Source organism: Psittacula echo (assembly GCF_963264785.1).
Source record: "Psittacula echo genome assembly, chromosome: 4".
Classification (NCBI taxonomy): Eukaryota; Metazoa; Chordata; class Aves; order Psittaciformes; family Psittacidae; genus Psittacula; species Psittacula echo.
In genome coordinates, this window is record NC_137738.1 from 91,909,798 (window position 1) to 91,925,236 (window position 15,439).

Genomic DNA, 15,439 nt, shown 5'->3' on the forward strand with positions numbered 1-15,439 from the left:
AGGACCTGTCTGCTCTTATGACGAATGGGATCATTCTTTAGAGCATTGTGTTGGGTTTAGCTGACTAGATCTATTCCTAGGCTTGCATGAGGGCAAGAAAACTTCCCTAATGAATTCCACACTAAGTGCCTCATCCAGCTCTACTAAGTTCAAACAACTTTTACCACTGATTTCAGCTGAAAGTTGAAACTGATTTTAAGCTCCCCCACAACCACATTTCCCATCTAGTTTATATGTTGTCCCTCACGCAAACAGAACAGATTTCAAGTTAAAAATCTTGAACACCTGAAGGTGTTCCCCCAAATTTCAACAATATACAGTATTAGAGCAGCACACTACACAAGATACAGAATGCTCATCCTTCCCTCAGGACATTCATCTGTGCATTTTCTTCCTGTTACCCCAGAGCCAAAGTTTTGTTTAATACGTAGTAAGTCAGAAGTACTTTTCTCATGACCTAATGAAAACATTAAAATTTATTTTTGTTCTGTGCTCATTTATCTCACTCTCAATTATGTGTCTTAGAGTAAGGCTCAAAAATCAGAGACAGAGGGAATCCCAAACTAAGCAATGATGTCAACAGCTGAACTAATTCTCGGCCCACAGCAAGTTAATAGAAAAGCATGGGAGCACTTCAGTTCAGATGTAAGTTCTGCAGCTGAGAACAAGAACAGAACCATAGTATAATAAAAGCAGTTTAGGTTGGAAGACAGTTCTTGAGGTCATTTAGTCCACCCTCTGCTCACAACAAGGCCAGCCAGTCCAAACTGACCAAGGCCCTGTCTAGTCTAGCTTTGAATCTCCAGGGAAAGAAATTTGACAGCCTTTCTATGGAAGGTGTGCTGTCTAGGACCATATGGCTATTAATGGATTCACAGCAGAAGAATCTAGGACATTGGCGATTGTCCTTAGGCTCACATTCCCCTGTCCATGTGGCCCATCGCTGACTTTTATATCATTTGATATTTTATCCTGTAGGTTACCAGTTCTGTGGCATGCTAAGTGCACCAAATAGATGTTTTATGAAGTCACCTGGACTATACTGCATCTATTGACTGCACTTATGTCAACTGGACCTGGTGACCCAGATGGTCTCCTGCAGGCCTCTGTTCCTAGCTGAATCTGCAAATATTAACTGCACAAGTGAACCACTATTGCATGAATGACAGCTTGTTTTTCATAGTCTACAACAGCATATTTTTGCATGTGAAATTACCTGCTTGTGACAGCATAGGCATGTTTTGCATGCATATTTTATGAGAGTTGCTTTTGAAAAAATGGTCTCTGGATAACCTATGCAGCCCTCCTGAAAATCCATATAAATGACTTCTGTTCCAAGGGTAAATATATGCAAATGAAATAAAAAGGTCCTACCATTCCTATAAAATTTCAGCTTCACACGTCAATCCAAAACATGCATTTTGTATATCTGCTTACTAGAGGAACCACACAAAAAATGAAAGGAATGATACACACCTCCTGTCAGCCTATTCTCTATGTAAGCATGCAAGAGATAGAACAGAAAAGATTGACCAGTCCTTCACCAGCAGTTAAAAGTTGGGAAGATTAGGCCACACTTAATTTACAGATTTGTATTCATCCACAGTTCCATTCTGTATTATAAATTATTTAGACTGCTAAGGAATTGAGAAACACTGTGAAAGAGGAATGTGCCAGAAATTAGGGAAGACAAATTAAGGGGAAGTTACAGAGTAAGCATAGTATTCAGCAAGACATATGCCCTGGGCTGCTTAACCTTCTCCCCAAGCCCTGATTTCAACATGACTTTGCAAGCATTGCTGAATGTTTTGTTTTATTATGGACCATGAAGATAGTAAATAGGAATGGAAGGGAGATACTACCAGATGATGGAGGAACTCAGTAGCAAAAGGAAAGCAATAAAAGAAAACATATTGTTTCTTATGTTCCTCAGCCCCACAATGAGATACTTCACAGTTTATGAATTTTGTATAAAATATGATGTCAGGCTTTTCAAAAAACTCTTTCAGACACTACCTGCCAAGTGAGTAATGGAAATATGGCATGATAAGGAATGTCCATAAACACTACTGCATTGCAGACATTCACTATCTGACAAGGGTCATAGCCCTGTAGCAATACACAAAAAAGCTGGTTTTGATTCCTTCATGAACAAGTAGGTGGTCAGGAACAAGTCATCCAGGCCTTCTACTATCCAGTTCTGCAACTGCAAGATAATAATACTTCACTGGAAGCTATAAAGAAAAAAAAAATGCTGATTACAATGAAAGTTCTCTTTTACATTTTTTACAGGGAAAATAGCAAGGTATGGTAGAAAAATGTCCTTGACCCTAAGTAAAAATTGAAAGAACAGGAAAACATGTTTTCATGAAAGATAAAAACTGTGAATAGCATTTTTCCCCATCTTTCTACTACTACACTGAACATACCTTTCATACTCTTAACAATTTTGTGGTGACAAGCAAACCTTACCTTTGTCTATCCAGGGAGCAGATTCTTAGTGCCACTTCCTCAGTGACCTCCATAGAGGACCCTAGCGTTTGCTGCCTCTCTCAGTAAAAAAGAAAGGAAAAATGAAGTCCAAGTGTAATACTCTAATAAGCCTTTACTTTGGTATCCAAAGCAGTTCCTTAACATGCTTCAGCTTCAAGAAAAATGCTTTCTACAATCTGAGATACAGGAAAGGATGGAAAATGTAGGTGCTTTCTTTACACAGATAGCAACCTGCACTTGTGCAAGCAGATGAGTTCTGAGTATTCCCACTGACTCCTGTGAGATAGCACAGATGACTGAGCTTTCCAAAAACCTTCTACTTTCCCTGTTTGCACGATGTAGGATCCAATATTATTATGCTGACCAAACCATTTATGAACATTCTGATAATGGTTGCACTCCAGAAGCCTTGACTTTATCTCCTTCAAGGCCAAATTCAACACCCAACAAAGTAAATTAAATAAGTCTCCTTAGACAGGAATGCTAACAGCACAGAAGGCACACAGAAGACAAAGAGGAGCTGGCTCCCACCACTCCATAACAGTTCTGTGGAAACACTATCTTAAACTTAGCATGCTTTGCTATTTCTGTAGTTCCAGACACTAAGTGCGGTTCCATTTCTATTAAGTACAGTCATCATCTCATGAGTTCTAAGGAATTGGTATTTGTCCAGATACTTTACAGATGCTCATGGTACACCTCCTCAGGACCAATGAGATTGAACTTAAGTTCATATTCAACATAGAAAATGTTTAATGTAGAACATAAATTTTTAAAACACGATTGTGCTCTGCTACAGCTCCTTTCAATGGAGTCATAAGCTCAAATGGATGCATAAGTGCAAAAAAGCAACAAGGAAATCCTGCACTGACACTGTAATTCTGAAGATTTATAAGGAAAACTGTTAGGGAAAAGAAATGCGTACTTTGGAAGGAAAGTGTTACTTAATGAAACGAATTTAAAAACAAACAAACAAACAAAAACCCACTAAAAAACCCCACAAAACCAAAAAAGAAACTGAAAAAAAATTAGCAGGAGAATCAAGCCCTACGTCAGTGTAACAGTTCTGCTAACTATATGAATGTCCATAAAGATATTTAGCTTTCTCATACTGCTATAACAGGTTAGGCTAGTCTTTTCATTCATAATCTCTGAAATATCTGTTCCTTATTACTTTCTGATCCCTAATCATTATTAAAGTATGAAATAAAGCTGAATTATGAAAAGATCTAGAGGCATAAAAATAATCACTACTCTTTAATGAGGATTGAAATCTTTTTCTTCAATGGTTTCCAAAATTAACAAGAACCGTCTAAAAAACGCTACCTTGATTTCTATTTAAAAAATAAGAAAAAAAGGGATGCTAAAAGACTTCATTTAGTCCATGCTCTTTCCTCAAGGATTTTTGATAGATTTATTATTTTAACAATAGAAATGACAGTATCTTTTGTTTCTGAGGGAAAGTTGCAACATCTTTTACTGATACCTCTACAGTCTTAAAATAGCATCTGCAATTTAAAACACCCAGGGTTTTTGGAAGGAATTGTATAATGTGAATTGTCTTATTCTGGGCCCCAGTACAATGAAGACATGGAACATACTTGTGCAAATCCAGGGAAGAGCAACAAAATGACAGACTAGACCATCTGACTACAGCCCAGAGAAGAAAAGGCTCATGGGAATCTTATCAATATGAATAAGCACTTGCTGGGTGGGAAGCAAAGAAGACAGAGCCAAAGGATTTTCATTGATCTCCAGTGAAAAGTCAAGAGGGAATTGGCACGAATTGAAAGGCATGAAATTACATTTAAACTTAAGAAAAAAATCTTTAGCTACAGTGATGCTCTTCAAACACTGAAAAAGGTTGATTAGAGAGACTGTGGAGTCTCCATCCTTGGAAATATTCAAAACGCAGCTGGGAAGAGCCCTGAGACACCTGCCTTAGCTGACCTTGCATTGAGCAGAGGTGTTATGCTCCACACTCTCCAGAGGTCACTTCCAACTTGCTGTGATTATGTGAAAATCTGGAGTCCGTATATTGAAAGGTCCAAAGAGATTTCAGTTACATTAGTCCTTTACATCAATAAAGCTGAAGAGACAGGAAAGCGACTGCTGTGGAAATCAAAAATTGTTGAGGTTGGAAGGGACCTCTATAGGTCATCTGGTCTAATCCCCATGCTCAAGCATGGCCCCTAAATCCAGTTGCCCAGGACCATGTCCAGACAACTTTTGAATATCTGTGAGGAGGGAGACTTCACAACTTCTCCAGCCAACCTGTGCCAGTGTTTGGTCACCCTTACAGTAATAGTGTTCCCTGACATTCAGAAGGCACCTCTTGTGTTTCAGTTTGTGCCCATTGCCTCTGGTCCTGTCATTGGACACCACTGAAAAGAGCCTGGCTCCATCCTCTTTGCACCCTCTCTCCAAGTATTTCCATACATTGATACACCTGAGCCTTCCCTTCTTCAAACTGAGCAGTACCTCTCAGTTTTTCCCCATAGGAGAGATACTCCAGTCCTTTCATCGTCTTTGTGGCCATTCATTAGACTCTCTCCAGTATGTCCATATCTTCCTTTTACTGAGTGCACATGTGGACACAGTACTTCAGGTGTGACCTCACCGGCACTGAGTAAAAAGAAAGGATCACTCACCTCCATTGACTTGCTGTCAACACTCCTCCTCATGCAACATGGGACATCAAAGCTGGTATGATACTGCAAAAAAGCTTGCTCAGTTCTGGTTCATGTTCAACTTCGTGTTCACCAGGATCCCCCAGGTCCTTTTCCAATATGCTACTTTCCAGACAGTTAGCTGCCAGCACATATTAGTGCAGGGGGTTACCCTCCCTCAGTTGCAGGACTTTGCATTTCTTGTTGAACTTCATGACATTCCTGTCAAACCAATACTCCAGGTGATATTTTCAGTGAGAGATACCTCCAAAAACACCTAAAAGAGATTGTGATTCATTATGATTAAGATTAAATAAGCCATTTATATACAAACGCTTTATGTTTTGGAAATATAAACTCTTCTACAGAAAAAGTATCTGTAAACTAGTAAATGGAAGAACGGGATTATTTTTTCTTTTTCAGACAAATAAAATTAGGAAACATTTACTGAATTTAAAATGCATCAGCTTCTTAATGATATTCTAGATGTCACTAAATGAATTTACATTAATACAAAGCAGAAATTAAAAATAAATATTAAAGGCCACATCAGATAAGAATTCACATCCAGCCTTCAACTCAGCCATAGACAAGATAGTCCCAAAAGCAGTTACCTACAATTTATGAAGACTGGCTTCTGTATGGATTATCAACTTGTAATAGATATGTTATTTAGAGATTATTTCTTTGTCCTCTTTTCTTTGCCTATTTTCATGAAATTTGCATGAATACAATGTCCTTAAAACTGCTGTTTCACAGTCAAATATGATTTAAAAGTAATAAGATGTTCAGACATTAATGTGAGATACATAGTCATATTTAAAACACATTAATAAGCACAGGGTAATGAACCAAATCTGCTTTGAATGCCTCCTCCTTAAAGCTACACTCCAGAGCAATGGAGTATTTAAGATTTTCCAGACAGTACAACAGAGGTAAAGAAAACACTCTTGGCTACCAACTCACACTGACACTACAGAAAGCAGTTCTCTCTGTTATCTGTTGCAGCAACGAGGTAAGCCAAGTAACAACTCAACATGCTTAAGCTGTAAGTAGTTGTGTTTCATAGCACTCCAGTTAACTTTGGGAAATCCACCACATTTATTTAGTAATGTTAATAAAGCATGTGGGAAATGCTGACATAGATGCAATCCTTGTTCGGGGCTAAGGTTTACTTAGAATAGTTGAAGACAGAGCGTTCCCTAATTACTGATTTTAAGGAAAAGCAAAAATATGTGTGGCAATGACTAACATTGCCTTTCTGCTCAGTCAGAATACAAATGAGCTGACCTGCAAGACAAAAAAGATATGCATGTTTATCCAGACTTCTGACTATAGAGGTATTAGACGAAAGATGTCTTGTTATGTGCTGTAGGACTTCCAGCTTATGGTATTTGTTAGTAGCAATTAATGCTGGGATCATCTGCTTCCTGACAGTGTCTGGCAGTTTGTTAGGAGTTTTTGATGTTAACATATATTTTAAAGGTTGAAAAGTCATGCAACAGGTACAGATTTGATAGATGTGTGGATATATATTTAAAAAAACAAGTGAAAATCCCTAGCAAAATGAGAATGTACCAAAATAAAATTAAAAAACAGAACAAAGGAAATGCATCTTTTACTGTGTTCTCTACTTTTCCAACTGTTCATTCCTACTTGGTTCTTCAGGCCTGGTTCATGATTTGCCAGAAAGACAACCTGTCATTACTTTGTGTGCTTATAGAGACTTAGAAAGGAATAAGATTTGGACTCCAGAAAGACAAATCACAGGCAATTATTCAGAAGAAACTAATACACGATTATAAAGATATGTCTAAAAAATAACCACCTAAAAAAAAATAGACTTCTTATTTAATTAAAAAAGCATTTATATACTTAAATGTCTTACTCAATTTGTGTATGCTACTTGATTATTCTACTTATATTGCATTTCGTGTCTGTTTTTTTGAACTTGGAAAACAATTGTGTGTCATTACTGATAAAAATTTAAAAAGAGTAATTATTTAATAAAGGGAAAACATCTGTTTTCCCTTGAAGTTTATATGCCTTCTTGAGATATGGCTTTGGTAGTAAAAAAGATCAGGCCAAGTCCTAGGACAGCAAATTGGCCTAAGATTTCTCTTCATCTGTGTGTGGTTGAGGGAACTCATAAGCAGGCAAAACTCCACATTGGTTTTATAGCAATGGGACTTGCAAGTTGCAAGGCTGTTTAACAGAGAAAGCTAAAAGCACCCCTGTATGGATTTAAATGGCAGTGTCATCTGTTCTACCGAAATACACCTTTCTTACTACTGTGATTTTGATCACCTGCTGTTCTCCAATTAAACTATGAACAAGTAAAAAGGAATACAATGTATTTGCATGTGAAATGCAGCATAGTAAGAACCAAGGCTGTTTTAAGAAAAGATCAATTTAGGAAGAACAATGTGTGTCTGTAGTGTTCAGCAAAGGTTCCTTTATTCTTCTGAATTGAGGAAACAAAAGTGCTGGGAGCTCTATTTTCTTAATGAAAGAATTCCAGGATGAGTCACCACCCACCTGGAACTTCAAGTTGCACAGCAAGTAGAAGTTAAAGAAATACTGCATGTGACAGAAGCAACTTAAAGAACTGTTGATGAAAAGGACTAGTCCAGAAGATAGAAAATATGAGTTATATTCTTGGCTTTATTGCCTACTTAGGTTGGAACAAGAAATGGTATTTCATGTCTGTGTCTCAGTTCTACCAGTTCATTAAGGATTTTCTTTGTTTTGCAGGATTCTTTGGTCTAAAAGTGCAGGACAATCTTAGTTACTGATCTATTTCAGTGGTTTACAAAGAAGTTCCACTGCTCTTAAAACACACCTGCTTTGTTTCACAATTTTAACATTTTACATTCATAGAACCCAGAAAGGTAGAAAAAGGGGCATTGCAATAATATCCTTCTTGTTATAGGAGAGAGAACTAAGCTGCAAGGAAGCGAGGTGCCTGCCAGCAACCATCTCACATAGCAGCCAGGCAGACAAAAATGGCAGCTGGATTCCCTGGTAACCAATAAATGCCCTGATCCATTAGATCATATCTCTGTCATGTAATAATAGCACAGCTCAAACACAAGTTAATGCACAAAAGGAGGATTCAGTCTCATATCAGTCCTGCTTTCTGTTGGATAACATAATTATCTGGGCTTTCAGTGCTGCAGTTCACAAAAAAAAAAAAAAAAATAAATTGAAAATACAGGTTCTTTGCAAAAGGAGTTTTAAGCAGGATAGCAGACATTGGGTCCTAGGTTGTGGACATGGTGGGGAAAGCCCAGGGAAACTGACTGGAGACAGTCAGGGCTGGTGGTGCCCTCATGGTTGTTATAGGGTGTTCTATGAGCCCTGTGCTAGCAGAAAGCTGTGCTGAAACACACAGGTGAGTTTTTTGATATCATCCCCATTTATTAGATGCAATCCATTAGTCTCATTCGTATTTTACACCACTCAACTCCAGCATTTCTGGCTGCAAATTCCTGTTATGTTTGTTGTTCATGAGTAAGAAAACACAGGTCACTGCTACCTTTCCCCATAAGCTTGTGAGATTTTTAGTATAACCTTAAACTTGTCTCTCTAAAGATTAGAAAGGCAAGTAAAAACATATCATTGATTCAAGCATCCTTTGAAATAATACAGCCCAAAACCCCACTATTTTTTTCAGCTCAAGGCATTCCCTTTGCTAGCTGGTCTGCAAATTCAACACTGGATTCAAAGGTTTCATGCCAGCGCTGTTGCAATGACTGCTGTTGGAACAGAGGTAAAGCTGGACAATTTCAGCTTTGCAAAATGATCCAACAATGACCACTGATGTCTTGGGAAGTAGTCCTGCCTGGATCATAGTGCTTACTGGGTTTCTTTCCGTAAATCCCAGCACATACAGTGCTGTTTTCTCTCTTATTAAAGAGAGTGTAGTTTTACACAGTGTAGGGTTTTCTCTCTTATTAAAACTGCTGTACACAAGATCTGGTGGTCAGCGGCAGAGGCAGCAGCTGAGACCAGTTTCCACAGCTGAGTCACACAATACAACCCATCCATTTCAACTGACAATGGCTAACCTTCAACAAGTGCTATTAAATAGCTACCCTGAACTTGGCGTAGGTAGCCCACTACCCAAAGACAAGCAGCAACCTTGTGCAACAAGAGCAGAATCAGCATCAAATTTCGGAATGAGACAAGCTGATGGATGTCTAATCCTATGGTCCTTTTATCCTTATTGCCTTCTTCCAGCAGATCTGGAACATGTGCTTTGGCTTTTGGTTGTTTTTTTTTTGTTTGTTTGTTTGTTTGTTTTGGGTTTTTTTGTTGAGTTTTTTCTTTTTACATACTACCTTAAGGGGATGGAGGGGGGAAGAGGGAGAAAAGAAAGGAAATAAAGGGAAAACAAAGGACTGCGTAACTGCTGACCAGATTCCAGCAGTGTATCTCTTGTAAACAGACACTTACACACTCAAGAACTAAGAAAATGTAGCTTTTTAAGTAATCTAGTGCTTTAAATCCTCACCCACTAAAGTCAATGAAAATTTTTCAATTGACTTTAAAAGAAGTTTAGCAGGTAGAAGGGTTTTTAGAGAGTGTAGTAATATCATTGTGTTTCTAATCACAGGGACAATATTTTGTTTTGAAGTAATACTTTCAGTTGTATCTGGTTAAGAATCCTCCAATAGTCTATTGCCCATCAACAAATTACAGGTTTTTCATAATTTAGACATTTCAATGTGACATACCAATTCTATCAAATACAGTTCTGAAAGCAAAATTGGCATTTTTTAGTAGGAAAATTCAATTTTTATTTCCAAATTACACTTTTTATGTGATTTAGTCAACTGTGAACAACATATTCAGCATTTCATTTCCAGAGAAATTTCAGATATTTATTCTGGCTTCTTTTTCTTCATTTCAGGAGAGAAAAAATTTACAGATCCAAAGAATTTTGTAGCCTTGCATATGAAAGACACATTTCATCCAGTTCAAACCATACCACCTTGTGCTTGTGCTGATAAAGTACCTATGCTGGATTCTCTCTTGGTTCTTATTTACTACCTTCATAATATTGTTGGATTTGCAGAGCAGCCAGGATAGTGACATTTTACAGTGAAATGCAGCTTAAACTGCATACCAGAGATGAAAAAATGCCATCCAACCATAAATATACTGCAAACCATCCCTGTCTGAATTTACATTTCTGGTTTTGTTCTGTTGAAAAATGCATGGTGTTTGCAGAACTTACCTGACAACTACATTTATCTTGCTCAGGTGAAGTTAGTTGTATTCCAAGATCCTAAACCTAGTTAAAGATTTTTCTACTCAGTATTATATTTGGAATAGTTCACTTCTCAGTCAACTAATAGGATCTTGTAGCACACAAACATAAATTAAAATGGTTTTAGCTTGTTACATTTTCAGGCCAAGAGGTGTTTCTTCTTTTTCAAGGTTAAAATTAATTGAGGAAAACAGTTATGTATTTCTTCAAAGCTAAAAATAAAATAGCTTATAGAACACATCTATAGGAAATATTTTGGAGCTGTTACTGTTGCTACTCTGTAAATACACGGAGTATATTTATAGATGAGAGAGTAAGTAGTAAGTAAAGATCCTTCCAGGAATTATAGCTATCCTATCCAGGAATTATAGTTATCCTATTCAAAGATTTAAGTAAACTAGAAGTAATAAGTAGCACACAGTATACTAAATACTAACTTAAATGATGCCTGTGCATAATTAATCCCTCTGCAAAAATACGTATTAGCAGACAATTTAGCAATTCTACCTTTAAGAGGCCTTCATCAGTTAAGTCATTCCATACAAACTGCAGACTTGCTATTTTCAAGCATAACTCAGAATTATATATATTTTGAAGTCTGAATTGCATATACTGTTTTCATCTTTGGACAAGGGCTATATAGTGTGTGTTCTCTCTCTGTGGAAAAATCTGGTACTTCAGCTGCACAGCCAAGCCATCAAGACTTACAAAAGCAACCGAAGACTTCCCGTGCGTATGCCACATATAGAGCTTTCAGTTGACATTTCAGAGTCATAGAATCACAGTCATACAGCTACTACAGTCCTTGTCCTACAGTCTCTCGGTCTGTCTTGAAATAAGACGACTTTTTTTTGTCTATGCCATTGCCACCAGTCTCCGTGCCATTAACCTGGTTCCTGCAGTGCCAAAAAGAGGTATTTTAGCACCAGGCAAAGGGCTATTTTGTTTGTGGAAATATTATTATCACTCCTCTCCAGCCTTCTCATCTCTGCTCCACAGTCCCAGTGATGTGGTGTTTCAAGCCCTCTCAACATGAGCTGTGGGTTTAATTCCCAGAGGCAAAAGCAACTTTAGACCCCTGCTCTACCACCTGCGCCTGGGCCTCTGGTAAAAATTGGGCAGTACCATGCCAGTTTACCGAGTGAAGTGGTTTGTGTAACACACGGGAATGTTGCCACACACTCTTCATTCTCTATGTCCTTTGATACTTTTTCTAACTTTAAATAAGCTTTTCCTGGCACAGAAACAGTTTTGTTTTTCAAAAGCAAATGGCTAGAATATACTTCTAATTATAGGACTGCTTGGTTGGTACACATTTCAGTCTTCCTAAAAATATAAATTAATAAATTAACAGACAACTAGCATAATGGCTCATCTGTTAAAGCAGCTCTCTGGACGGCAGAGTCTTCAGGAAGTTTTTCTGTAGGTGTCCACATCAAACAACATCAAACAGCACCTGTTTGCTCTTTGCTCTCTGTTCAGAGATCCTTCCACTCTCTGTAACCTTCCCCTTTCCATGCACAGAAGCACTTCACATGCTGAATGCTTTTACTGACATGAATGAACCATGTTCTGCCTGACACCTGCACATTGCCAAGATGTATGTTTTCATTTTTTTAAAGTTGCTTTTAAAAGTTTCAGTGTGGAAAGAAAAAAAAAAAAGCAAGAGTTTGATTTTCATTCAATTTCCCAGGTATCTTTTGGACTACAAGTAAAATTTCCCAATGCAAGTTTGAAGAAAGAAGAACAATTTTAGCTCTCAGTTTGTTCATTCCTGTCCATGATTTTTCTAGCTGTGACATTATTACTGCATATTGCTTCAACATAAAAACACTGCAAAAATGCGAAACACCAAGATCTGCTAACATAAGAAGATACAAATGGCTATTTCGGTTCAGACTGCATGTCCATTCAGCATAATAATTTGTCACCATTAACAGACAATAGAGACAGAGAAAGAACTGAAGAAGGTATATGTGGGCTGATGCATTCTCAGCTTAGTTTTACACCTTCCAGTAGCAAGGCATTAAAAAACTTATGAGTAGGAGTTGATATATTTGTATTTAACTGTTCTAATGAGCAATTCTCCCATTAATTTGTCTGTCATTTGAGCAATGCACTTCATATTCACTTCCATTTATTATATATTTCAAAGGTGTTCAGAGTAACAGAATCAGTGTAACTTTTTATCAAGTCTTGGAATTTCCCAGCTGACAAATTTTAGGCACATGCACACTGACAGAAGACAACTCACCAGAACTCAGCTCTGAATCAAGTGCCCACATCGTGGCTCAGCTCCTGTTTCTGCAGTATTCCTTATCCACTGCACTGTCTCACAGGCAGTGGTAAAAAAATAGGGCTCCTAAATTCCAGTCAAGCCACACACACATGCTTTATCACACCTCCTTCTCTAGTTTGTTGTAATGTCATGCTGGATCAAATCCCTATGAAATACCATGATCTGGGTTTGGATCACAGTCTTTCACCATCAGAACACATACAGGTATTGCTTGTGCCATTAGATCAAATACAGCAGTAAGAAATCAGGAGAACAGAAACAGTATTCATACAAACATGCATGTGTCTGTGTACTCGAAGGAAAGCACAAATACATGGGCTTAGTGCTTGTATGTGGCAGACCAGAAAAATTAACTACAGGTAATATAAGCAATATTTCTATTGGCTTTCATAATTAGGATTTGCCTTTGTCAGAATAATTACTTTTCCTCTGAGCATCACAACCAACCCAACACACTGGATTTTCCTGATTATTTTTTTCCTTGAAAACCTAAACATTCAGAACCTGAAATATTTTTACAAGAAAGAAAAGGTTCAAGTCAATATTGACACTTGTAAAACATTTGCCTCCTCTACCTTGCAGAATAAGCTTTATTTGTATTCCTTGGTCCCATATATTTTTTGTAATTTCCAATGACTTCCTGTTTATTGCTGAGACACAATGTTTTCATACTTTTCAGGAAATTATGGGACTGAAGAGCTCTCACAAGCAGTAATTTGCATTTAGTCAGGGGGAGAGGGGACAGAGGGTCATGGAAGGCAAGACACAAGTGAGCTTCACGAAACATATTAAAAAGAAAACCATCTTCAATTTTATAAAAAAATAGATATTGCATATTTTTAAAGCATCCAATAATTTTACACCACTTGGCCCTATGCACAATGGCCCCAACAATATTGATAGCTATTATCATAACATAAGGAAGATAATGGACACCTGATAATTACTAACATCAGTACGCTCACAGCAAGGCCAATGTGCTCTATCTCTTTTGACAAGCACCTCCTCATCCTCTTTTCAGACAGTACAACTCTTTACTGTAGGCCTCTAGACATGAGGGGCCACACATAAAGGATTCATCAGGAAGCTTGCCAAAGTATTGTAATGGGAGGTAAAAGCCTAATTGCCTCACAGGTGAATGCCTCTAGTATGGATCTAAGCTGCAATGTCCTTAAAAAAACTCAATCAGTTGTTTTAATGCCATTATGTTTCAAATTTTAAGCGCAGACACTTAAGGAAAAGAATTCCCCAGTTCAGGTCTATCTAATAGCTCTTTATGTTTAAATGACTGACACCTGTTAACTTAATTAGGTAATTAGTTTACTTTGAATTATTAAGGGAAAGATCTGAGATGATAAAAGATATAACAGAGCTGGAGGGCTTTATTATTTTTTCTCTTTCTTTTCTGGTTTAGCTGAAAAGATAAAGAACAAATGCACAGAAGCATATGGTTCTAACCTTCTTGAAGATAGGCCTATGGGGGATTTTTCAAGGTTTGTGAAGTCAGCTCGAGTGATGTTATCCATTTTCAAACATTTTTTTTCCCTGTTTAGCATTTTGAGTTTTCACAGACTTCTTAACTCTCCCCGGTTTTGATAGGAATCAGTCACTGACTTATTGAAGTATTTTAAGAAAAGGCCATTCTACTGGTATTTTCAGTTTGGCCAAAACTAGGACAATACTGTGGTTCTCATAAGGGGAAGACCCATTCTCATGAGAGCTCCTAGCTGATTTTCATAACAAAGAAGTTACTGAAAAACTTTTTTGTGTTGCCTGAACTAAACCTTTTGAGATTCAACCTCTAGTAGAAGCATTTTGCTTTTAACAAGTTCCCACTGATATGTATAGTGAAGACAGTCTCTGTGCATTAACAGCAGCTTGCAATACAATGGGTTTTGAGAGCCAGTAGCTTTCCAAGCTTTGAAGCACCTGGCATAATAATGGCTGTGCTGATGGATGACCTGATGTGTTACACAGAGAGAGTATAGCCTATCAGCATTATCCTGATGGATTCTTTCCAGTACCTAAAAGAGAAGATTTTGAAAGGAAGACCTATTTCAACTTCAAGGGGAAAACAATAGGGCTGCAGAGCTGTGGGAGAGTGATGTATTGCTATACTATAGCTTCTGCTTCTAGGTATAGCTGTCAGAGCTTGAATGTTTCCTCTTCTCAAGTAAGCATTTTCAAAGGTTAATGAGATGGAAGGCCATAAGACTGGTATTATAGTAGGTAGACTTAGAAGAATTATTATGTAGAGCAGAATAAGAACAGTTAGGTGAGCTGCTCTGCTGCAATTCATCAATGTTATATATAAGATGAAGCAAACATATCCTATAAGGGGTACATCAATAAAACTTTCACTTTGGAGAATTAAGAATACAAACCATAGGATTCTTTATGAAACATGACCAGCAGTAGCATAGTGTAGATGGAAGAGCACAGATGTTATTACAGTTACGTTTCTTAGTAAGCTACTTTTATGATGTAAGTCAGATAAACTTCAAATAACATTTCTGAGGACCCTGATACCACTTCTTATTGGGCACCTTGAGAAAAAGCAAGTACAAAAACCTTTGCAGGTGGTAGATATCCACTGGCTGCATCATAGACTCCAAGTATCACAGGATTCTTTCCTACACCAGCAAGTTCAAACAAGCTCACTCTGACCACAGCCCAGCTGCCTTGACATTTCTGATCTGGTAA